General features: G+C 47.1%; 1 protein-coding gene across 1 annotated transcript in view; it reads right to left on the bottom strand.

Moving 5' to 3' along the window:
* The window catches only part of FRAS1 (Fraser extracellular matrix complex subunit 1), a 1,404,104-nt gene that overhangs the window by 231,037 nt on the left and 1,149,000 nt on the right, over window positions 1-24,067 (bottom strand). The gene's annotated exons all lie outside the window — the stretch shown is intronic.

Below are 24,067 nucleotides of genomic sequence, written 5' to 3'. Positions count from 1 at the left end.
TCTGCCTGATCAGTTCATCCATATCGCATTGCCTTGTGACAACGGATGTGGGAACATGGCGGCAAAGTACTGGCATTTTGAGTTTTCGTTTGTGGCAAACATCTCTATCTCTGGATGCCCCCATTTTTGGAAGAATGGTTGGAGAACTTGTGGATGAATATCCCATTCGGGTAGCTGTTGGCTGTGTCTGCTTAACAGATCCGCTATTTGATTGTCTTTCCCTGACAGGTGTTCTGCTAGGAGAAAAATGTTTCTTGGAACTGTCCACCTCCATATGCTCTGTGCTAAGTGGGACAGCTGTGGAGAGTGTGTCCCTCCTTGTTTCTGGATGTAGTACATGGCTGTCATGTTGTCCGTCCGGATCAACACAGCCTTGTACAAGTATTTCTGGAAATCTTTTAGAGCCAGAAATATTGCTACCAACTCTTATTGGTTGATATGCAGTTTCTTTTGTTTGATTGTCCAGAGCCCTTGGACTGTGAATTCAAGTAAGTGGGCTCCCCAACCTGTCAGTGGTGCGTCCGCTGTTAGTACTACTTGTGGAACCGGCTCTTGGAACAGTCGCCCCTTGGAAAGGTTTTGTGGGTTCCACCACTGCAGAGAGTTGTGAGCGTGACTGTCTAGCAACACTAGGTCCTTTAGTTGTCCTTGAGCTTGGTTCCACTGCCGTGCTAGGCATTCTTGCAGTGGACGCATTTGAAGTCGGGCATGAGGGACAATGAATATGCAGGAGGCCTTCATGCCTATGCGCTGCATGAACACTCAAGCTGGCAAAGAGTGTTGTGGCTGAAATTTTCGAATGAGAGTCTGCATGTTGGCTATCCTGGCTGGATTTGGATATGCCTTTGTGTAGGAAGGTGGATACCTGACTATGGTACCCCAGATTTTTTGCCCAGTGTTTAGCTGGTTTTCGACTTAGTTGGCCTGGGATCCTGCTAATCAGGACCCCAGGCTATCTGCTCTCTCTGTAAAATGGACTCCATGTACCCTAGGTAAATCTCCAATTGGGTATTGGGTCACCTTATCAGCCCCTGTACAGTGTACTATAGGTACCCAGGGCATAGGTGCATCCAAGGCCTACCAGGGGCTGCAGCATATCTTTTGCCACCCCTGGCTGGCTATCCAATCAGACACAACTGGCTGATCACTCAGCTGGGGCAAGGTGGTGTAATCACCCCTTGCTTAGATATAGTATACCTATATCTAAACCTATATCTGCACACATATACACCTATAAGTCACTCCTATGGCAGGCCTTAACAATCCTGGAGGCAGAGTGCTTGGTTTTTTGTAAGATGGTGCTCTAGCATGAGTTGAGCCTGTCTGCAGCTTTCGGAACCAAGTCCCTTAGCTGTTCTGGGATATTGCCATACCATATACTCTTAAGTGCATTATAATCCTCGCTGTTACTTGCCAAGTTTGGTTTGGCTTTATCAAAACATGTCGTGTAAGGTGTCATACGCTTTGGAATACTGCCCCCTCGCCAGTCCTCGCGACGGGGGTAGCATCCCACCCTTCTAGAGGGAGAAGACATGTTACTTTGCTTAAACGCGGTTAAATCTAACCAGAGCATCAGCATCACAAAATGGATGCTGCTGCCACAGACACAAGTCTGGCCTCCTGCTGCTGACCGATACTCTGGCAGGGGAGGCCTGGACAAATGGTATCCTGTCACAGGGAGGTGTTACACCACCCCAGACAGGAGATAGTGGATTGGGCCAGGGAGGGCTGAATGAAACTAGACACTGCCTGGGGCGCACAAGGCGTCCCATGCAAAGTCCAGTTCACACCGGTGCTAGGGCTCTCCAGCCCCAGCTCTGGCGCGAAACTGGACAAATGGAAAGGGGTGTAACCACCCCCTTCCTGGGTCCCACACATAGGAGGGACCTAGCAGGTGATCCAGCCCCTTGATTTGGATATAAAGTGTTGTGAACGTATCTAGGACCCTAATTAAATATTCCCGATTTATGCCCTTGTGTGGTTATAACAAATCATATCCTTATAAAGGCATAAGAATCATATCCATATTTAGTCATAGCCAATGCAGTCCAAATACAGCAAGGCTACTTCCCTAGACTCCTAGAAAGTACAACGCGTTCTTTAAACAAACCAAACCTCCAGCAGCCCGGGAATTCCCCCTGCTTCTGTTTTGATTTGTCCCAGAACTCCTGAGAGTCCTGAAAGAACTGCCAGTTCTTAGTGACATTTCTTAGTGACGTCTTATGTCAAACCTTACGTCAAACACGGCACCTTCCAGGTATAAATATACCAGCATTTGCCTTAAGCAAACACACGGTGGTTTGGAGCAGAGCGGCTATCTACTTACCCAAAGCCCAGCTGATGCGAGTGCCGAAGGAAGCCGACCCTCCCATTTGACGCACTGAGAAAGACGCTGTCTTTTCTCCTGCCGAGAAATCCAGCTCCAGTGTTTCCAGTCACCCTTGCGGGTTACTGGGAGATCGAGTCCTGAGAAAGAGATACAAGACCTCCTTCATTCTATAACCAAGGTACGGAGCTGATTAGATCCTTAGAGAATTCTTGATTCAGATTCTTGGCAAAACTAACTTAACTTAAACTGCAGCTCACTTACTCCTTCCCACGTACTAGGCTTAGGTTAGGTACACCGGGGTAGGCGTATTTTAGAAGCACCAGTTGAGTACGTTTAGTCAACTTTTATCATTGTATGTATTGTATATATTTTATCCGTTTTAAGTATCATATGGCTCAGAAACCATATAAATGCTTTTACAGTATTATTTTATAATACTCCTTTTACTGTACGCACTTTACTTTATGATAAGTATTGCAATTGTGGCAATTCATTTCTCTTGCATGAGAAAGAAGACTGCTCAATAAATAACAACTTTTATTGAAAACGCTTGTCTCTCTATTTCTCTGCACTCTGGTGAAAATAGGCATGCACAATTGACTGAGTGAAATAGCTATTGTTTTCACAAAACTCTGGAGATATACTCCTTATTCTGGAGGGAGCAAAGTTGTCATGTTTATGCGGTTGTCAGAAACTAATCCCTTCTTGTCTAATCAGGAAAGTTAACTCCTTCCTGTTCATTCGAGAAAGTTTCTAGTGACCTCTGAGCTAGCTGTCATACATAATTAAGTCTAACATATTCAGTAGAGACCTAGTCGACCTCAGTCCTACGTCTAAACTACCGTTTATGTTATTCCAATGCGCAGAGCCTATTGGGAATATAGGAACTACACTACATGGCGCCCAACATTTGGTAAGGCGATAATCTAACGCAAGATACTAGAGTAACTCAGTCGTGCTTTTCACACAGACCCCTTTCTCCCGTAAAAACTCCAATAGACGTCTGGAGTGGGTAAAAGGTTAATATCCGCTAGAGCTTAGTAGGAAGAGATTCCTATGTATTAGTTTTTGGTTTAGTATACGTTGAAGGATACCGTGTTCCAAAATATTGTGCACCTAATCTTTGTTTCCTTGAAACTTGATCTGCAAACTTTCATTAAACAATGTCAAATAACTGCGACAACAACAAAACCGGTGGAGCTGCAGTAGATGCGAATCAACCGGGTTCAGACGTTACAGGGTTTAATGAAAATGACGACCCGAAAGCTATAATCATCCCGGTCAATATAAGAAAAACTATAACTATAAAACTTATAGAAAATGGAGTATCATCAAGAGGTGGTACAGTCGTATTTGTGGTAGAGGCCCATGAATATCGGCAGACAGAGGTATTCTATTCCTGGATAACTTTTCCAGCAGCACATGCTGTGACATGCGAGTTCCACTACTACAAAATAGAGGAATCTCCAGAGGAATACTCTCCTTTCGAGGAAGTTGAAATTCCACTAACATACCAAGAGCACCTGCTCTGGTTTAATGGTGCCCTAAAACATCAAAATCACATCACCTGGCTCGGTCCACTAGGTAGACCAGGAGCCATATGGCTGGTTCTAGCCAGCTATACACCACATCCCGACATTGAAAAAATGTCAAGCGAAGAACTCTTAGTTAAAATAAAAGAATTAACAAAAGCATATAGAGATTTTGTTCAATTAACAGTTGACGGTACAACCTACCAACTAAAAACACTAACAGAAAATCCTGAAAAAACTTTCATTAAAAATAATCTCAATTCTCAAAAGAAGAAGTGGGAGTGTAATAAACAAACCTCTCCCAGAGAAAAACAGTTTCAGACCAGAGGAAGGTCTCCCCATTGAAGAGATAGACTTGCCCCTCCAGAAGGGAGGGGCAAGTCTCCACAACGGGAGCCCTCTGAAAAAAGATACAACCTTAGAAATAGGGACAATTTGAGAAAACCTGACACATATCAAGATATTGATACATGTCCTTCTCGATCTTTTCAGACTTCCTCACAGAAATCAGAAAGAAGAGGACGGTCAGAACATAAAGGAGAGCATGTCAAGTCCAAAGACAAGGAAGCTGCTCATCAAAGTAAAAAATTACAATTTCCCAGAAAGAAGGTAGCCAGTATTAAAGTAAAACATGCGGAGAATTCTGAGGACGCAACTGAAAATCGGAGAGTGGGTCCAGACAATGCTAGACAGAGCAGCAGAAGTGACCATAGCTCGCAAGATCCTGATAAATCTTCTGGAGACAGTGGACATGAATGAATACATTCAAGTGGAAACTGCAGACACCCGAGTTAGCGTGCCCATAAACTATATGAAATAACATTACGTATAGAGGGAGATAAAACTAGGAAAATAAGAGGTCTCTTTTGGGAGAATCTATCTAAAGGCTATGATATCCTTCTAGCAGAAAAAGACTGGCCACCAGAGTTTGTCAGGGAGTGCCCACATGGCGAAGAAATGATTATGCCTGCCTTCTCAAATCACATTCCAATTCATAAAAAATACACATTTGCAAGAAAATGGGCAGTGGCCCAAGCCCCTGCATTATATAAAAATCATGTAGGATGGGATGATGATTCTCCTCACCATAAAATCCAGTTAAAAAATCAACCTACTGCACAGAGGCAGTATCCTGTTAAGCAAGAAGCTAAAAAACAAGTCAGAGAAATTTTAGATCAACTTGAATATCAGGGCGTGATTGAAACATGCGCCTCACAAATTAACAATACTTTGTTTCCTGTCTCCAAGCCAGACGATTCATATCGGCTAGTTTTGGACTACAGACACCTAAACTCCTGCTGTAAAATATTTGCAGTACAAAACTCACACAGTGCAGCACTAAGGAATAACATCGTGCGAAAGAAATTTAAAACGACATTAGATATTTCAAATGGTTTCTTCTGTCAAAACATAGCACCTGAAAGCAGATATTTAACTGCTTTCTCCAGCATGGGGGCACAAAAGCAATTTTGTCGTCTCCCACAGGGATTCAAGAACAGCCCAGGATTATTTTCAGCCAGGGTAACAGAGTTACTACAAATATATAATGATGAGGCATTATCTTTTGCCGATGACATCTATCTTACAGACGATGACCTGGAGACTCAATTAAAAAGAGTGAACACCATCATACTTGGGTTCGCATCTGAAGGGTACAAATTTAACTTTAAAAAATCACGAATTGCCCATCTAACTGTCCTATCTTTAGGATATGAATTATCAAGTGAAGGCAAAAGCCTAGCAGACAACTTCTTAGAGAAGTGTGCAGTACTCCAAGCTCCAAAAACGCTGAAAAACTTACAATCAATTCTAGGTTTCCTGAATTTTGGAAGAACATACATTATAAATTATGCAGAGCGGGTTAAACCTCTCTACGAACTAATAAAACCTGATTTTAAACCAATTAATTGGCCTCAAAAACACACAGAAATCTTAAGATCATTACAGACAGACATGTTAACTAAAACAAAACTGCAAACGAACGCAACCTTGTAATCCGAGTCATCCCAGGAAGATGCGGATTCACATACCTGACCTCTAATGAGGGAGAAACGGTACCAATAGCTTACAAATCACACTTGTACACACAAGCTGAAATGAAATTCAGTAGTACTGAAAAAATACTAACTGCGGTTCAAACTGCTGCAGCAAAAGAAAGAACCCTAGCCCAAGGGAAGAGAATATCTGTTTTCACAGCAGTATCAGCCATTGAGGCAGTAACAAGACCAGGCATTCTAAATGCTAAAGCTCTAGATCCAAAATGGATACAATGGGAAAATTCTCTTGCTACAGAAGACGTGAAACACGTTTTTGATCCGAAAATGAAAAAACTACAAGATCTGGAATACGAACACGAATGCCCTCTGTCAATTGAAATTCTGCCTCTCGAACAGTACACATGTGTAATCTACACGGACAGATTTGCACAACACTACGTGTGGAAAAACAAATTTACAATACAGCGTGCGCGATTATTAAAGGTCGCTGGCGCTTAGGTAAATTCAGACCGATGGTCACTAAAACTGAGTCACTCAGAAACTGTACAGCTCAGCGAGCTGAAATAAGATGCCGATCGCGAATTCCCCACACTAATAGTGTGCGATTCGCATTACTGCGTCCGGTCTTACAATAATTCCATGCAGACCTGGATAAAAAACGGTTACAAAGATGAGACAGGTGCCACAATAAAGCATAAAAAACTACGGGAACAAGTAGTTCTTTTGCAGAAAGAACTACAAAAGACTCACGTGATACATACGCAGAGTCTTCAACGTGATGGTGTTCACGTTGCAGGGAATTTATTGGCTGACAGAGCCACAGCGGCAGCGGGTCAACCGGCTTCCGTAGCTACAAAAAAGCGTACGAAAAAACAAATAGATGGAGAAACGTGCTCGCAGTAAAAGCCTCAATGGAAGGCAATTATGCGGCGTTACCTCTAAATTATCCACTCGGAAATACATACATAATTGATGCGAACTCCGTTCCGTTTGCTCAAATCCCTGGAGTGGGGGATGGAGTAATTCCAAACACGAACCGGAGAGTCTTCTTGATTGAAGAAGCACACATGGGATTCGGTCTAAGGCACCAAGAGATCCTGAAATCTCTAATAGAATTACAATCAAAATACTGGTGGCCGGGGATGAGCGTGCAAATATATAACTTTGCAATGAATTGTCAGGACTGCAACAGAGATCGCAGTTGTGAACCGGATCAGACACCTGCCCAGACACCTTTATTAGACAGCATCAGGCTATCTATACGCAGACATCCGGACGGAAGAATGCGATCCCATAATTATTAAGACGAGATTCATTTGGATGTGGCCCCAGCGCTCGGCTGACGCCAGAACTGTTATAAAAGATTTGCGAGTCTTTATCGGCACATACACAATTGGCATGCTACATTCTGACCAGGGTCCTGCGTTTAGCTCTCTGGGTTACAAGGAGGCCATGGCCAGCATGGGCATTGCATTGCATTGCGGTACTCTACTCCATTCCTTCCCGAGGGAAATGCGGTAGTGGAGAGAAAAAACCGTGACATAAAGCAATCGATAACAGCGAGGGTATTAGGTTCGGGTGACGGGTGGGTCAAAAATCTAATAAGTGTCCAACGTAGTCTTAATAATCTGCCAAGAAATTCTCTAGGAGGTATCAGTCCGTACGAACTTTTGTTTGGTACAAGAATGATCATCCAGGACCTGGATTGTCAGACTTCAGTGTTGAAACAAAAAACCTTTGGTATCAAAGATCGTTTGGCTGTTTTACAGGACTTAAATGAAACAAGAAGAAGTCTAAGTAACGAAAAACTAAAGCCAACGACCACTGAAGAAAAACCACCTGTCCCAGCAAGACCTGTCTGGATTCCAAAGATTGGGGATCTGGTCAGAGAAAAGATCGCGGTGAAGAAGGAATTTGGGCCTTCTTACAGAAAAGCAGCACCTGTTTTAGCTGTCAGCGGAACAAGATTAGTAGTACTACAGCACCTTGCTGGAAAAAAGGAGAACAGAGTTTTATCAATCGACCTGGTAAAACCACAATCATGTGGCCAATAATAAGTAGTAGGCCCATTGGACTCCCAAGAAGTAGCAGAAGACCAAATCTTGCTACAATCCAAGAGGTTCAAACTGAAAGACTAATCACTTTTGATAAACCTGTAGTGAATAAAAAAGGACTATGCAACAAAGCCATGGAACGTGTGCCTCTTGAAACCCAAATTGCAACAGTTTGTCAAGAAACACCTGTCTACAACGATGTAGCCTCTGATTATACAAATGTAACAAAAGAAAATCCAAAGATCAATGAAAATCCGGAAGCAATTCCACCAATTGACAGAACTGCATCTGGCTACTTTATCAACTTTGATGACTTTTCTGTTGATCCAAGTGAACATGAAGAAACGCCAGCAACAAAAACTTTCAAAGAAAAAATTACAGAGCTCTTTCATCAACTCAGAGAAACATATCTAATTTCACCATGGATTAAATTATGGATTGTGTTAGGTGTACTTTTCCTTCTTCTGTGGCTCATCTTGGTTTTAAGTTTGGGTAGATTTATTGATGGAAAATATAGTACAATGGACACAGCAAGTCAGAACATCAACTTGGTCCTGAAACCACACAGATCTTCTCACATCGAAAAAAGAGAACTATCATCAGTGAACATCACAGCCATCCCTATACCTGGTGGTATAGCATGTGACAAAATTGACTATGAAATCTATGGCCCGGTTGAGCCCTTGAAATATCCACACCAATTCAAGATCTCCTTAAGTGACTTTGTTTCACCTAGTACTTTCTCTGATGATTGGGACTTTGAAAATATTAATAATATGATGTCAGATTTAGAAATGTCAGCAAAATTTACAGAACATGATTATTTACAGAGTTCTTCGAATTATGAAGAAATGTATTGCTTCAATCACTTTGGGCATCATTATCTGCATAAATCTGCTAATCCTAAAAATGTTTTCAGTTATAATCAATTGGAACATTGTCCAACTCTGCCAAAAGGCAGTTCAAAAACATTTTATGAAAAGTTTCCATACTTCTCAGGGTTTAATTACACTAATCCAGAATTGTTTTTTTTTTAAATTATGAATAAGACAGGAGTGAAAAATATGTTGACAAATACTAAATTGATTTATTCTGAAAAGTTTTATGAAAAAATGTCTACATTTGGTTTTGAATTTTGGAAAAACAACATTGAGACAAAAACCACACAGGGTACAAAAGAGTGGCAGGTGCAAGGTCTAGAATCATTATTTAGAGCCTGCATGATCCCAGAGCAACTGATGTTCCTGAATGACACCATTCAACAAACAACCTGTCTTGGCCTAGCCAAGATAACAGATTTAAACAACCCGTCTATACCAAAGTCTATGCCTGATAGTCAAGTCAAGTCAAAAACCACTTTATTCGATTTAGTTAAAAATCATAAAAGCATGCTACAATCAATTTAAAAAGGGCAGTTCAATTTCATAAAACATTACATACAACAATAATAGTTACATACACACTTTAAAAACAGCTAAAAAAGTAATTGTTGACTTAAAAAATATTACAAGTACAAAGATAGATACACCACTACAGATGAGGGGTTAGACGTGTCCTATATTTTAAAACAAAACAGAACAATTCCTGATTGGAAAAAATGGTTGATCTGGCCCACAGACACTAATAACTGTCAAGATAGATTCCTGAACAAAATACAGGGGTTCAAACAGAATAGGCCAGACCCAAGATATTCCCAAAGACAACATCCAGGGATAATTACAACATATAGTGTAGGAATACTATACCTCGACTGGCTACAGTAATCCAAACTTCCCGAAATTAAGCAACACTTAACTTCACTTAAAGAAGGTGCTGACTTGCGAGATTTCATAATGGGACCTCGCAAACAGCGTCAAAAACGTTTCATATACGCCGGTATATACGCAGATTACAATGAAGCTTGGAAAGTAACACAAATTGAAACTGCAGAAAAAATACGAGAAATTGTTTGGATTAATTTGGAAAAATCACTTTCTGTAGTGGACAATAGGTTAACGACTCTGTCCTCCAGAATTTATGCACTGGAAAGCATTGTATCATCTGCTATTGATATAATAGAACAGGATATGCTAATGTTACAACATGGCCAGTCCCAATTACGTTCTATTGTACAGCTAGGCTGGACGTTACAAAACCTCAGTTCAGGCTATGTGCCATGGCGTCTAATCAACACAACGTCATTATTTTCTATCTTTAACCTTACTGATAGACAAATCTCGTTGGCACAAAAAGGAGCAGACTATACGGTGCTGAGCATTGAAAAACTAGAAAGATTACCATTGACAATGTCCTGTTATTGAATGGATAATACATGGCACCGTTACAATACCGATAACAACTTTTCAGTTTCAATACTGCCAAAAGTATATACCAGCAGGCCTGTATGAAAGGTTGGGTAAAGGATACATCAAGTCAACCTGGAATTTACCTTATACACATAGATGTTATAGTGAAGGGAAAAAAGAGGTATTTCTTAGTGGTAACAAATTGTAAAAAATCACTAAGCGGTACACTTCTGTGTCAAGGTATTAACTTGCATGGAGACTGCGAAGGTTCATCAAACAACCTTTCATGTCATCTGCACGGCACCCCTGCTACACAGATAGAGCCCTTTTTTCAGACAACTTTCCAACGGTAGCTACGTTATAATAAGTTACCACAGCTGTTGTGGCATGATGCCAGGAAAAGCCTATCTCGTAAGCGTTAATTCCAGGGTCATTTGTTGTATGCAAGTATTGTATCCAAACAGTACTCCAGACATGGAGGCAGCAATATGGCCTTCTGTGAATATCTCTTCTATTCGAATTGATACTTTAAGCAGAATGAAGTCTATTCTTTTACAGACAACTGTGCCGTTAACCTTGTTCAAAGAGACGTATGAACTGCAAGTTGCAAGGACAGCGGCAGAGATACATACCCTATTATCGACAAATTGCCCCGTGCATTTCGTAGAAATGTTAAGCCAAATCTTAAACATGTCAGATACCAGTGGCATCGCACATGTATTTAAGACAATTTTTTTCGGGACTGTTAGCACCCTTTGAAACAGTTCTGGGCATCTTCCCGAATTTTGTGCATTCTCTATTCGGTGGCCTGCCTCTTATTTTGGGACTCGTAGCAGGAATTGTATTTTTGTTCCTTCTGCTCCGATATGGCAAACCAAGTCACAGACAAAACTCAGGCTACGATGGAAGAAACGATCCTAGCAATACAATACCGAGAACGTATCATTAAAGTCCTCGGATTGGCCCGGCTAAGAGATCTGAACACTACCTGGTTTCTTTCATTCAGACCAATCTGGCCAGATTGCATCTTACCTGTGTTTCGATGTCTGCTATGCGGAGAAGAATGCGTGTTGGACGTCTGTCTTACACTACCATCAGCAGTACCAATGGATATCGATGCTTTGCTTGGTCCGGTAACGACTGCAACGTGTTGTCCCTAGCGGCTACCTATTCTGATGACGGCATTTGTTGAGACTTCACCATTACGATTAGGTGGCGATGAAAGCGGCACCACACAGGTACAACTTTACGTGACCATTGCTGATCTAAACAACGATGAAGTCAATGAAACTCACATATGCACTATTTCAACTTTTTCGGAGTTGGCCCAACTTTCGCCTACTGTTGTAGACACATTTTTTGCTGGCCTATCTGAGGTAATGTTCTCTCCTAACAACGGGAATAATATTTGAAATAGCGAGCACACAGCGTACTCTGAATTCGGCCTTCAGTTTTTATAAACAAAACTACTGAAAACATTAGGAACTATTTTTTCCCACAAAAGGGAAAACAATATTTTTTTCCCAATTTCCAAAATATGTACCTTTTTTTAACAAAATATAAACGTATTTAATGTTATACTTTGTAGTACCCTCAGTTGTTTATATTAAATAAGTTTGTATTTTGTAAAAAAGTACACCCGTGTTGAGAATGTTCATTGTTGATTTATTCTGATTTAAATGAGCAAATTTCATTTGGGATTGTTCAAATGTCAGCTACGTACGAGGGCTTGACAACCAAATGACTAAAGGAAGTAGTTCTAATTTAATATTAGGAAATTAAAACCCTTGAAGGCACATTTACATCACAACTGTTATATTTCCTAAGCTTCCAAGGGTATATTGGGTTCCCCACTGTTTCTGTACTGCAAAATTATTGGAGCGCAGCTCTGGCCTTCAGACTGGGAACCCAACACTCCTCACACAGACCACACTATAAATACACACTATTCCAACCAAGTGTATCAAACTGAATAGTCATTTCATATTACACAAATATAGTATGATGAGCTGTACATATGTTAAAATACAATGTAGCCCAATCTATTCTACTAATCAGCTTTCCAAATGAATAAGTTGGTATTTTTCTTTTTTTACTTTGGCCTCTTCTAGCAGCGCAGATGGCTGCACTGAATATGTTATTTCAAGGCACAGGGAACTGAAGAAAAAGATATGATGGACACCATCTAACCGCAGATTCATCATCCTTAGAATATCCACAGGTGCCGACTGGATTTGAAAGATGTAAAACGGTATTGCTCCTGATCAGGGGAGTAGCATTGTGTGGCTCGGCCTTGGCTTCCTTCTGCACTGGAACTGACTAACGGATCAGCATATAGACTCAGCATGCTAACATCAGTTTCTTTTTTTACTCTGTCTGTGCCCTCGGACACTGAGACCAACAATAATCAGATTCTTAAATTGGGACCTGTTGCAAGCTGGAGTCCCAGTTCCGCACCACTGTCACCAAATGCGAGACCCAGGGCTCCCCACTCAACGTTAGGCCAAGTAAGGATACCGTTGGAGATAGCCCTGCTCACCCCCTTAGTAGCTTGGCATGAGCAGCCAGGCCTATCTCCAAGGAACGAGTGTACAGTATGTGCAACCACATTCACAGCAACCTGCTAGTAACACCACAAATGTACTCCACACAAGTTTGGTAAAACGAGTATAAACTTTATATAAAAAGATATACGATCAGACCACACAATACAAAATCCAACATATAATAAAGGGTAATATTCGTTCCGGCTGGCTGGTAGGTTCAAATCCCAACTACCGCTTCCAAAATGCTATGCTGGTCGCAATGCTAGAATCACACACATTGCAATGGACAAACAAAAGTACCCTGCGTAATGATACAATTCTGTGCTGGGCAAAGGAGAAATATAACAATGCGTAACAATACACACCGGTACCTTGCAATGGTAGAAATAATGCAAATCATGTCCTTCGCAGTTCATGAATAATGCAACGCGTAGCTACAATCATGTGCTTTGCAATGAAGAAATAATGCAATGCGGGCCTGAGAGGCCGAGAGCGTGTCCCTCCGAGCCCGCACCTCGCCCAGGCAGTGATCCGCATTACCTGGGGGAGCGACCCCACTCTTCTCTTCAGCAAACTGGGCCTTCCGTGCAGAACCTTCTCAATGGGCCTCAGTGGCTCGGCCTGGCAGCTCTGCTCCTTTGGGGCTGCCAGTCCGGGATGCGACTGATTGGAAGGTCTCAGGCGGCCGCAGGGCAAACATGCCCCACACCTCTGAGATAACGTTACTCTGGGTGCACGTTCACCACAGCACCCTCCGGGTCTCCTCTGGCACGAAGCCACATACAACGCTGATGGGACTTCGCGTCAACTCAGAGTGCACGTTCACCAGGCACTCCTTCTTGCGGTCTCAGTTGGCACCAAGACATACGCATCGTGCTGCAGAGACTCACTTTCTTCCGGTGCACACAATGATCAGTCGATCACCTCCACAGTCCCAGGTTGCACAAAAGCACGCACACTGCTTCACTGAGACTTACTCCAACTCCGGTGCCCCAGTATCCAGGTGCTCTTCACCAACGCCTTCGGCCGCACACCGACACGCTCACCGTGTCCCAGCCTCACTACTACTCCGGTGCACTCGATCAGGCGCTCTTCACCAGCACCTATGGTGCACTCCGGCATGCACTCTGGGCGTCCAAAACTCCCATCACCTTCGATGCACAGGCTGACCAGGCGCCCTAAACCAGCGCCTGAGGTGCACCACGACATGCACCCTGCGAGTCCGAGTCTCACGTAACCTCTGATGCACACACTGACCAGGCGCTCTTCACCAACGCCTCCTGAGCACCACGACATGCACCCAGCACGTCCGAGTCTCACTTCGCCTCTGTGTGACCAAGATCACAGGACACACCTTCCGAGTGTCTCAAGCTGCCACAACACGCGCCCAGCACTTGGCTTGAAACTTCTCTGGAAACGTTTATGTTCCTGTCTTTCCAAACAGGGAGCCAGCTCACCTCGGGCCCTTGGGAAAACAAGACACAGCACAAAGCACAGTCTTCTTCACGCAGGGGGACCCAGCGCAAAAAGCACAGTCCCAATAGCCTCTTCCTTAGTTAAAACAGCAAACTGCAGACCAGTCCCAGATCATGAAGCAAGGGTCGGTCCTTCCCAGCAGTCTCTTCAGTTGTTCCTTCCTTAACAGAGTTTCCTCTTGACCACAAAATGGGTCCAAGCCTTTTCAGTCTCAATCCATTTTCATTCTAACGTTCAGGGGGTCTCAGTTCTCATAGTTATACCCCTAAATGTCTTTCAAGTTCCTTGTGCTCAGAGGTCCCTGGCCCCTGCCTAAATCAGTTCTGCATGTCTCCCTCCCAGTGTCACCTTTCTCCCTTTGATACTGGGGGTCTGGATCCTTAATCACTCAGCAGGAGATGGATCAATTGTTTTATAGCCGCAACCCAGGCCTCTTCACCTCCTGGGGCTTCTCCTCTGCCTACTCTCCAGATGCAGGTCAGCCTGGTGCCATCTCAAACGCTCCCTGGGTCAAGACCTCCCCCAGCTCTCTCCCCTCTTAGATCCAGACAGTCAATCCACATTCAGAAGAGACACACAGAAATGCTTAAAGCACAAAACTCAGCCACTTTCTACAAGAGTGGTTTCTGAGCACACAGTGACAAAACCACTTTCATAGAAAGATGTGTTATGATACTGAATGCTCATACATACCGAACTTCACCTCTCCATTTTAAACGTATGGGAAACTAGGCTAACAAACACAATAACCCGCCTCCCCTATTCTGTCCTCTGGGCAGGATGGCCTTTCACCAGTGAAAAACGAAATGTAGTATTTTTCACTATCAGGACATAACGCACACCTCAGTATATGTCCTGCCTTCTACTTACACTGCACCCTGCCCAGGGGTTACTTGGGACCTACCACAGGGGTGCCCACTGTGTACGCAAAAGGGAAAGTAAGGCCTGACAAGTGGTTGCATTTGTCAGGACAACATGCTAACTTAGCAAACTGCGCGCCGGCCCTACACTGCAGGCCTGAGTTCCCTTCTCAGCACACCTTTGCATTACTAGCCTTGGCACACACAGTGCACATCACTAAGGACTTTACTAGTAAGGCAAACATAGCAATCATGGTTAACCAATTATCATTACACTTTACACAGGGAACACTTGTACTTTGACACTGATTAGCAGTGGCAGAGTACCCAAAGCCTATAAATTGGCACTCTATACCAGGAAAACGGTCTAGGGGGAAAGCAAAAAGTTTAGGGAACTTTAGCCAAAAACGCCAAGCCCTAAAGGACCTTATTCAACTGGAAAATAGACCATTCGACAAGATGGGAAGGCGGGAGGAAAGTGTGGAATCTGCAGTTAGACTGTGTTCCCACCAGAAAGAGCATTACCAAAGTAACTGGTTATTCTGAAGGACACTTAACTACAGCTTCCTCACTTCAGAATAGGCACCAAAGCAGAAACTCCCAAGGTGGTAGGTCTGGAGAATGGCTCAAAAAGCCCTGTAGGATCGAACTGACGAAATGCCCTTCTGGTCACACCTAGCTGTCAAGGCAGCAGAGCTTCAAGAATGTGTACACTCAAGCCCACGTTGTGGCCTGGCAGATGTCAAGGACAGGCACTCCGCATGCCAACATATTGGTGGCAGCCTTGGTCCTGGTGGAATGAGCACTCAGTTCTTCCAGGGACTGCTTCATAGTCAGTGCATAGCAGATCTTAATACAAAGGATTATCCACTCAGGGCGTGGCCAGCGAGCTAACATGGCGGACGCAACTCTCTGAAGCTCCGCTACGAATTCCTCGTTCATCCTCCATTTCTCTCTACATCCGACCATCTACACGAATAGACAGTGAGACTGACCTGGTGCAGGTCCGGGCTTGTTGCTGAGGCCATCATTCCGCTCAAACTATGGAAGTAGAACCCATCACCTATGCATGACGCATTGAGGCCTACCTGGTGACGGGGCGGCCACGGCACTGTGGCGCTGCTCCTGGAGGCCCGCGGGAATTACGGAGGTACCTGGGCGACTGGACACGAGGCATATACGCCTACGGCGCAAACCTCACCTTTGTGCTGCTCCCGGGTGTGTGCTAGATCCTTGTCTGGGGCAGCCGCCTTGAGCTGTCCTGGCTCTGGCGCCTTCAGGAGAACTGGGGTGTGGGTGGTCTAAGTCACGCGCAGTCGTGCCGACAGATCGCGGCCCGCGCGGTCTGATAGCGGCTCTGTTGGTTTGGTGCCCGCCAGCGAGATATCCTGAGGTGACTACCTAGTGACAGGCCCTGGGACTGCGGCGGCGGGCCGTGCAACCGAGGCGGCTGCCCTCTTACTGTCAGTAACGGACCGGGCCTTGCCTGTGCCCTGCACTGGTACCTGGAGGGCCCAGCCACTGCGACTGCTGGCGGCCCCACCAATACCTCTCGACCACTGCATAGACATGATTAGTGGCAGTCCGAGCAGGAGTTACTTCTCGATAGATACCCAGGGGACTTTCCTCTGCACGCAGCCTGGTGGGAAGCATTGAGATCACAGCACTCCGTAGGCACTGGTGGCTGTGCTGAAGGTGGAGGACTTGTAGTACAAGTTACTTACCTTCGGTAACAATGTATCTAGTAGAGACGATTCTAGCCGCAGATTCCTTAATGTAGAATATCCCCCAGGCGTGAAACTGGACCAGGAAAACTTTCTTGCCCAGCATCTCTGCGCGCCGGGGGGTGGTGCCTTGCAAATCCGCCTGACGTCCTCCGCGGGCGTGAAGCCAGCAAGGTCACACAAGCCCCACCCCGGTGCGCTGATATCAGTTTGCTTCGGAGAACTTTTCTGCACCACAACGTGGAGCCATCACAACAAGACTGAGGAGAGCATGGGAAGAGTGTGCGAAAACCAGAGAACAAATAGAGAAAAAATAAAAAGAGAAAAAATAAAAAAGAGAAAACACCCGGTGGCAGTAAGGCACCAGGAGGCTAGAGCAGCGCGAAGCACCACTCAGTGGAACCACCCTGCAAGCTAAGGCTAGAGCCATCCTGAAGGCGCAAGCATGTGGAAGGGCCTCGACAGAAAGGGAGAGAGAGAAAGAGAGAAAAAGAGGAAGAAAAAATGCAAGTACAACCATAAGGGGAAGGGTCAAAACCCCGGAACAGAGGGGCAAAGTAACCCAACCCCATATCACCCTGCTAAAGGGCATACCTCCTGAAAGGAGGAGGAGTCAAGGACAGGGAACCCATCATGGGGCCACAGTGCCATCTGAAGGGAACAGGAGGCCAAGGACAGGTAAAAGAACCCCCCACAACGAAGACCATGTGGGGATCAGAAATTCCAACAACAGAGTGAAAGTACAAGGTAGGGCCCCCGTGCTGAACAGAAACCAGCTGGAGGGAACCTGACCGGAAGAAAATGAACAGGATACCCACAGAAGACAAGGTATACAGAGGGAGGCAACTGCCGAAACACAAGCAGAGGGTCCTTGCAGAAATGGGGAGGAAGGGTGAGTCGTGAAGGAATCTGAGGCTAGAATCGTCTCTACCAGATACATCGTTACCGAAGGTAAGTAACTTGTACATCTGATAGAGACTTCTAGCCGCAGATTCCTTAACGCGGACTAGATACCCTAGACATACCCAGAGGTAAGGAGGGTCTGCGAAAGGACCACCAGCCTGGACTCAACACAGGGCCCGAGGGGGTGGGTCAACCGGACAGGGAACAGGACCCTGGTCTCCCCAGGCAAAAAAGGGACCCCTCACCCAGAAGACCACAAGTCCCAGAGGGGACCCGGGAAATTGAGCAAGAGGCGGCCCACCGTCCCCTAGCAGGAGGAAACAAGGGCAAGGCCAAGGGAGGCCAGAGCACCCCGAACCCCGTCAAAGTACCAAGGATCTCCACCAGAAGTCCCGGAGGCATAGGCAACGCAGAAGAGCACCAAGAAAGAAGAGCTACCCAGAGACTCCAAGGAGAAGAGGTAGAACCAAGGCAAGCTCCCCCCCGCCCGCAACACACCCAGTGAAGAGGGCATCCAAGACCGCCACAAGGCAACAGACAAGATCGAGCGGCGCCTCAGCAAAAAAGGGGGCAGGCAGGAGGAGAAGAAGGGACCAACGGCACAATGGTGCAGAAGAACAGCAGGTCTGCACTGGCATGCACAGCCAGCAGCCAGCACCACGGAACGGTGCACCCGGGACAAGCAAGACGCCAGCTGAATTTAGAGGCCATGAGTGCCAAGAAAGGCCTGGACCCACCCCACGGGAGGGCCCGACACACACAGGCCCACGAAAGAAGTGGAACCAGGCAGAGTTGCACACAGCAAAACGCAGCCAGCAGGCCAGCCCAGGCTAGCGACACAGCAATCCAAAAGGGCAGACCGTGGCGCGCCGCAAGCCACTCAAAAACCATAGTAAGAGGATTGCACCTGCGACATACTTTGACGCCACGGAGAGCAGAGACCCGAAGGACGACCAAACCTCCCAGCACATGATAGAGCTATATAATAGCTACCAATGCCCCACACAGGGCAGGTTACGTCCCAAGAAATGGGAACCCTCTTAGGAAAAAGTATCCGCAGCAGAGGACAACAAAAAAGACCTGCAGAGGAACCGCAGACGACTTGCCAATCAGCCAAAAAGAATACACAGATGGCCTAAACTCAGGGCCAACACGGCTTAGCTAAAGCCACATCAAAAAAGGACCAGACCAGCAGCCAACAGTACCAAAGTCCTGACAAAAGGACCGGAAGGCACAACTATCACACAGAACACACACACAACTGGGGCTACGGGCAACAAGGCCCCAGGACACATAGAAGAACACCTCCCTAAAACCAGAATGACTCACCGGTCTCTAAGGGGGAGAAGGAGGTGGAGGAGGACGAAGCCCCACCAGACACCTCTGAATGGCAGAGTCTGCATCGGTTACGGGCAACAAGGCCCCAGGACACATGGAAGAACACCTCCCTAAAACCAGAATGACTCACTGGTCACTAAGGGGGAGAAGGAGGTGGAGGAGGACGAAGCCCCACCAGACACCTCTGAATGGCAGAGTCTGCATGGGCGTGGAACAAAAGAGTGCCATCAAAAGGAAGGTCCACCAGCTGTTCCCTAACATTCTCCGGGAACACACTACCCCGTAGTCAGGCATGTTGGCGAAGGGGCACAGAAGAAGCCATAGTACGACCAAGCACCTCCGAAATGTCCAGAGCGGAACGAAGAATGAATGAATCCAGCTCCCTGCCATCCAACACATGGTGCCGCAGATCAACACAGGCATCCTCCAGAGAAACAGCAGACAGAAGGGACTCAGCTGAGTCACACAAGCAAGATGTGGCCCTAGCCAAGACACAGAGTGTGAAGGGCCTGCAAGATCCGCGCTGGTGGAGGCGAAGATATTGCGTCCCCAGGAATCTAACCAGCGGGCCTCCTGTGACAGGAAGACAACACCGATGGCAGGGAGGGAAAGGCAGTCTGTAAAAGAGGGCCCCTGGTAGAAGGATGAAGGGAAAGACAGTCAGGGTCTTGCAGCGCCGGGCTGTGGCGGTGCAGAAGTTGTTGGGGCACCGGGTCCTCCGTGGCTGGCTGCCCCCAGGCTACCAAAAGCGAAGTGTGGAGCGAAGACTCGAAGGGAAGAAGCAGCTGATGAAGGACCTCCAGAACAGGGTCCGTGGGGAAATCGGCAGCTGGATCGCCCATGCGCAAGATACGCGCAGCCGTGGAAACAGTTCAAGCAAAGGCAGCACCTGCCTCCATAGGGCCCTGCGGTGGGGAAAGCAGCTTCTCTGTGGGCGACGGCTGTAAGCTAAGGTGGCCGTCCCCCACTCCCACCGGAGGAAGGAAAGGCCAAGCTCGGAAAGGGGGACAAGGTAACGAGGAATAGGGGACCTGAGGCACCTCTGGCAGAGACTGCGGTCGCGGCGATGGCGAGGAGCCGTCCTTGGATGACGCAGGGGAAAAAGTCACGACGCAGCGACACGTCACGCAGCCGTGGAAACAGTTCAAGCGAAGGCAGCACCTGCCTCCATAGGGCCCTGCGGTGGGGAAAGCAGCTTCTCTGTGGGCGACGGCTGTAAGCTAAGGTGGCCGTCCCCCACTCCCACCGGAGGAAGGAAAGGCCAAGCTCGGAAAGGGGGAAAAGGTAATGAAGGGGAATCTGCAGCTAGTAGTCTCTATCAGATAATACGTGCTTGGTCCTTGTCTGCAACAACGCTGTGGGGGCGGGATATATCCTGTGATTCCTAATCTGTGAGAGCTCCTGGCACTCAGGGGGGTCCCTCCTGGCGCACGCTGTTGCCTCAGGTGTGTAGCCCGGAAACCAATAATCGCCCCACCCGGGCCTTGAACTCCCTACTTGGCATACACAACACCTGGCTGTCTGCGCCTCTCACCTGTGCACACCGGGACACTGCTAGGTGAGCACTGATGTGGAGAGACATCGGGGCTCAGAGGCCTCTGGGCTCGGACTTTCGGTCCTAGTACTCCTCCATCACCTAACCGTGGGTGAGTTACGAGTGACCCTGCTGCCGCTGCGATGCTGAGCTAGAGCGAGGACATTGTAGAACGGTGCTCTTCCTGGCACAAAGACCTTCTCGCTATACGCAGTGGCTTACTCCCTCCGAGGTGCTGTGACAGGAGCCGGCCCGCGCGGCCTTGGGCGGGATCTGCATAATGGCCTGATGTGGAGGAGCCTGCTGGGCCTGTGAGGTGCACCAACGAATAGCCCAGATTGCTATCAGGCCTTATCTGCAGCCCTGTGCACAGGGTCGTGGTGACGTCAGCTGCCCCTGGACACGTGCCAGTAACGAGGCCTGCGTGAATTTGAGCGCACTATCCATTGGAAGTCCATGTTGTTCGCTCAGAAACTCGCCATGGGACGTCTTCGTGTCAATGCGCAGCAGCAGGCCGCGAAGGCTAACACCACAAACCCATCACCTCTGGAAGACGAGGTGGCGGTCGATGCTTCAGGCGTGGCACTTGCAGCCAAACTGGACTCAGTGCTAGCTGCTGTAGAGAAAATCGGACCTGCATTGGATCAAACTAAAACATCCCTCGAAGCCCGCGCTGATCATCACAAGGTGGCGGAGAAGGTCAAGTCTCATGAACATTCGCTTTTAGAACTGAAACCTATTACCCAAAGTCACACAGCAGCCTTGCAAGATATCTTAGACCGCATGCACGCACTGGAAGAATGAGTGGAGGATTCTGAAGGACGCTCCCGCCGTAACAATGGCCGGGTGGTGGGCCTTCCAGATGGTGAAGAGGGCTGTGCCTCGGAACTCTACATGGAGCGCTGGTTGAGGGATCCCATGCCTAATGGGTCACTGATCCCGCAATTTGTAGTTGAGCGTGCGCATCGTGTGCCGGCCCACAAACCGCCTCCTGGAGCTCGCCCGAGACCGTTCCTTTTCACTCTTAAACTATAGAGACCATTATGCAGTCTTGCGTGAAATTCGCAAGCTCCCTAACCTACAAGTGGTAGGCAATCTGGTCATGTTATTCCCCCACTATACAGAGCAAGTACAGAGGCGGAGAAGTACCTACACTGCTGTGAAACGCCAGCTGTGCGCCCTTGACCTCAAGTACTCCCTACTGTTCACTGCCAGACTTAGGGTAGTGATTAAAGGAACAGTACGCTACTTTGATACACCGGAAGAGGCCTGGGACTGGTTGGAGAGCTCAGGATTGTGGTCGGGGACACGTCCTTCCAATGCGAAGGAGACTGGTCCCAGTCGAAAAGGATCCCGCCATCGGGGACGCTGGAGGATGACCGGTGGCGCATCTATACCAGCAGCAGCACCGGACCCAGAGCAGAGCCAAATGGAACGACGCGGCGCCCTGGAGGTAGCGGCGATGATGGGAGACACAAACTTACCGTGAGAGCAGCAAAGTGGGCTCCTCTGAGACTGCCACTGTTAGCTCGTCGACCCCTAGACCTGAGGATCTGGACGGGGTACTCCTGCCAAACATCACATCACAGACTCCGGATGAAATCATATGACCGGAAAGCAGTCGGCGAGACCAGAGCGAGTGGCTGCACACGCAAGGAGAGACGCTTATAGAAATTGACTGTAATGTTGATATATCTCCTTTTGTTGCATGTTTACTATAAATGTTTTGACCCACCGCATGTGCAACTGCACCATCCTGGCAGCACAAGCCATGCCACATGCACAGCGTCAGTACATAGCAATGCACAGGTTGGGGACATCGATGATAGTTTCACTGCATGGAGGGATAAGCGACACTCCCGACCAGAAGCACGCTTCGCCCCCACATCAGCCTCTACGCTGACATAGTTACAGCCACTGTTGGGCAAGATACGGTTTGTCGGAGCCCTAGCATGGCGTTCGCCCTCTGTGTTAACATGGTTTGAGTTAATGTTCTATTTCTTAGTTTCTCTAGGTCAGCCCGTACCTCCTACCTGCACTACATTTCTGTGGCCGCACGGCTCACTCAATCTCGTATGGACCGAAACGCTAATCTGACATGACACAGGTACATGTGATTACGTGGAAAATACGCGGCATGCACACGCCCAAGCAACGTTACTCCATCTTCTCATACTTACAGCGCTGCAAGACAGGAATAGTGATGCTTCAAGAAACACACACATCTAGAGTTGAACTGGAACGCTTGCGCAGGCGGTGGAGAGGCCAGGTATCCGGCACCACTTATTCAGCACATGCATGAGGCACAATGATATGGGTCAGAGCGTGAATCAGTCAGTGAGAAAAAATGTAATGTAAATGACACGGATCTGCGGTACATGTTTGTGAAGGGGCGCCTGAATGGCCAAGATCTACTTTTGGGCTCCCTTTATGCCCCCAACACAGATCTGGCCTCCAATCTCGCACATATATCTGACATAACTGTCCGATGGAGTGGGATACCCTGGCTACTGGGGGGAGATTTTTATTCAGTGTTGAATGTAGATTTAGACAGGTCCTTCCTGCCCCTCAATAGCGCCCTCTCTGCATCCAACGTGCAGGCCCTTTCGAGTTGGCTGACACACTGGGCCTTACATGATGCCTGGTGACTCTTAAATCCTACTACCCGCATTTATTCTCATTACTCAGCAGTACATGGATTACATGTCCGCCTGGACTATCTGAAAGCCTCGCCGGCACAGCTATGATTGATCCAAGACGCAGAATACTTCGGGCGAACTCATTCTGATCACAATCCCGTATTGCTGCAGTTGTGCTGGGAGCCACATCGGCCTCCGGTCCCCACGTGGCGACTACAGCCTCAGGCTCTGGAAGGCCTGGCAATTCGGTCATCCCTGGGGACAGCGACTTTAATGTACTTCAAGCTGAATGAAGGTACAGCCAGTGATGCGCTTGTCGAATGGGAAATGTTTAAAGTATCAATTAGAGGCCATTGTCTGGGAGCCACCTGAAATATATGTAAACAATTGTCTGACTCCCTAATGCGGATCGAGACCCAGTTGCTGCATTTTGAGCACGAGGGTGAAGGGGTAAGCAGAGACTTGCGACATTTGGAATCACTGCATTCTAACATGCGGAATAATGGAACAACTCCGGTGCCACAACCACACTGCACACACAGCCCGTACCCACACCGCGGCGGACAGAGCAGGTAGGCTATTAGCCTGGTTGATCGATAGGAAGATGGGCATGCCCTCATAGGGTTGCTTCATTCTCACATGGATCAGGTATTAGTAACGCTACACGACATACACGCGGCTCTGATACAGCACTATGCATCCCTATACCAGTCCCGATATAGCGGTAATGAGCAAGACCTGACTGAGTTCCTGGAACGCCTGCAACTTCCCGAGAAGGCAGAAGATCATAGTGAGATACTCAACAAACAGATATCGCAGGACGAGATTGGAATGGCTATTTAATCCTTGG

This window comes from Lissotriton vulgaris, chromosome 3_1, assembly GCF_964263255.1.
Source record: "Lissotriton vulgaris chromosome 3_1, aLisVul1.2, whole genome shotgun sequence".
Lineage (NCBI taxonomy): Eukaryota > Metazoa > Chordata > Amphibia > Caudata > Salamandridae > Lissotriton > Lissotriton vulgaris.
This window is presented reverse-complemented; position numbering and strand designations above follow the sequence as displayed.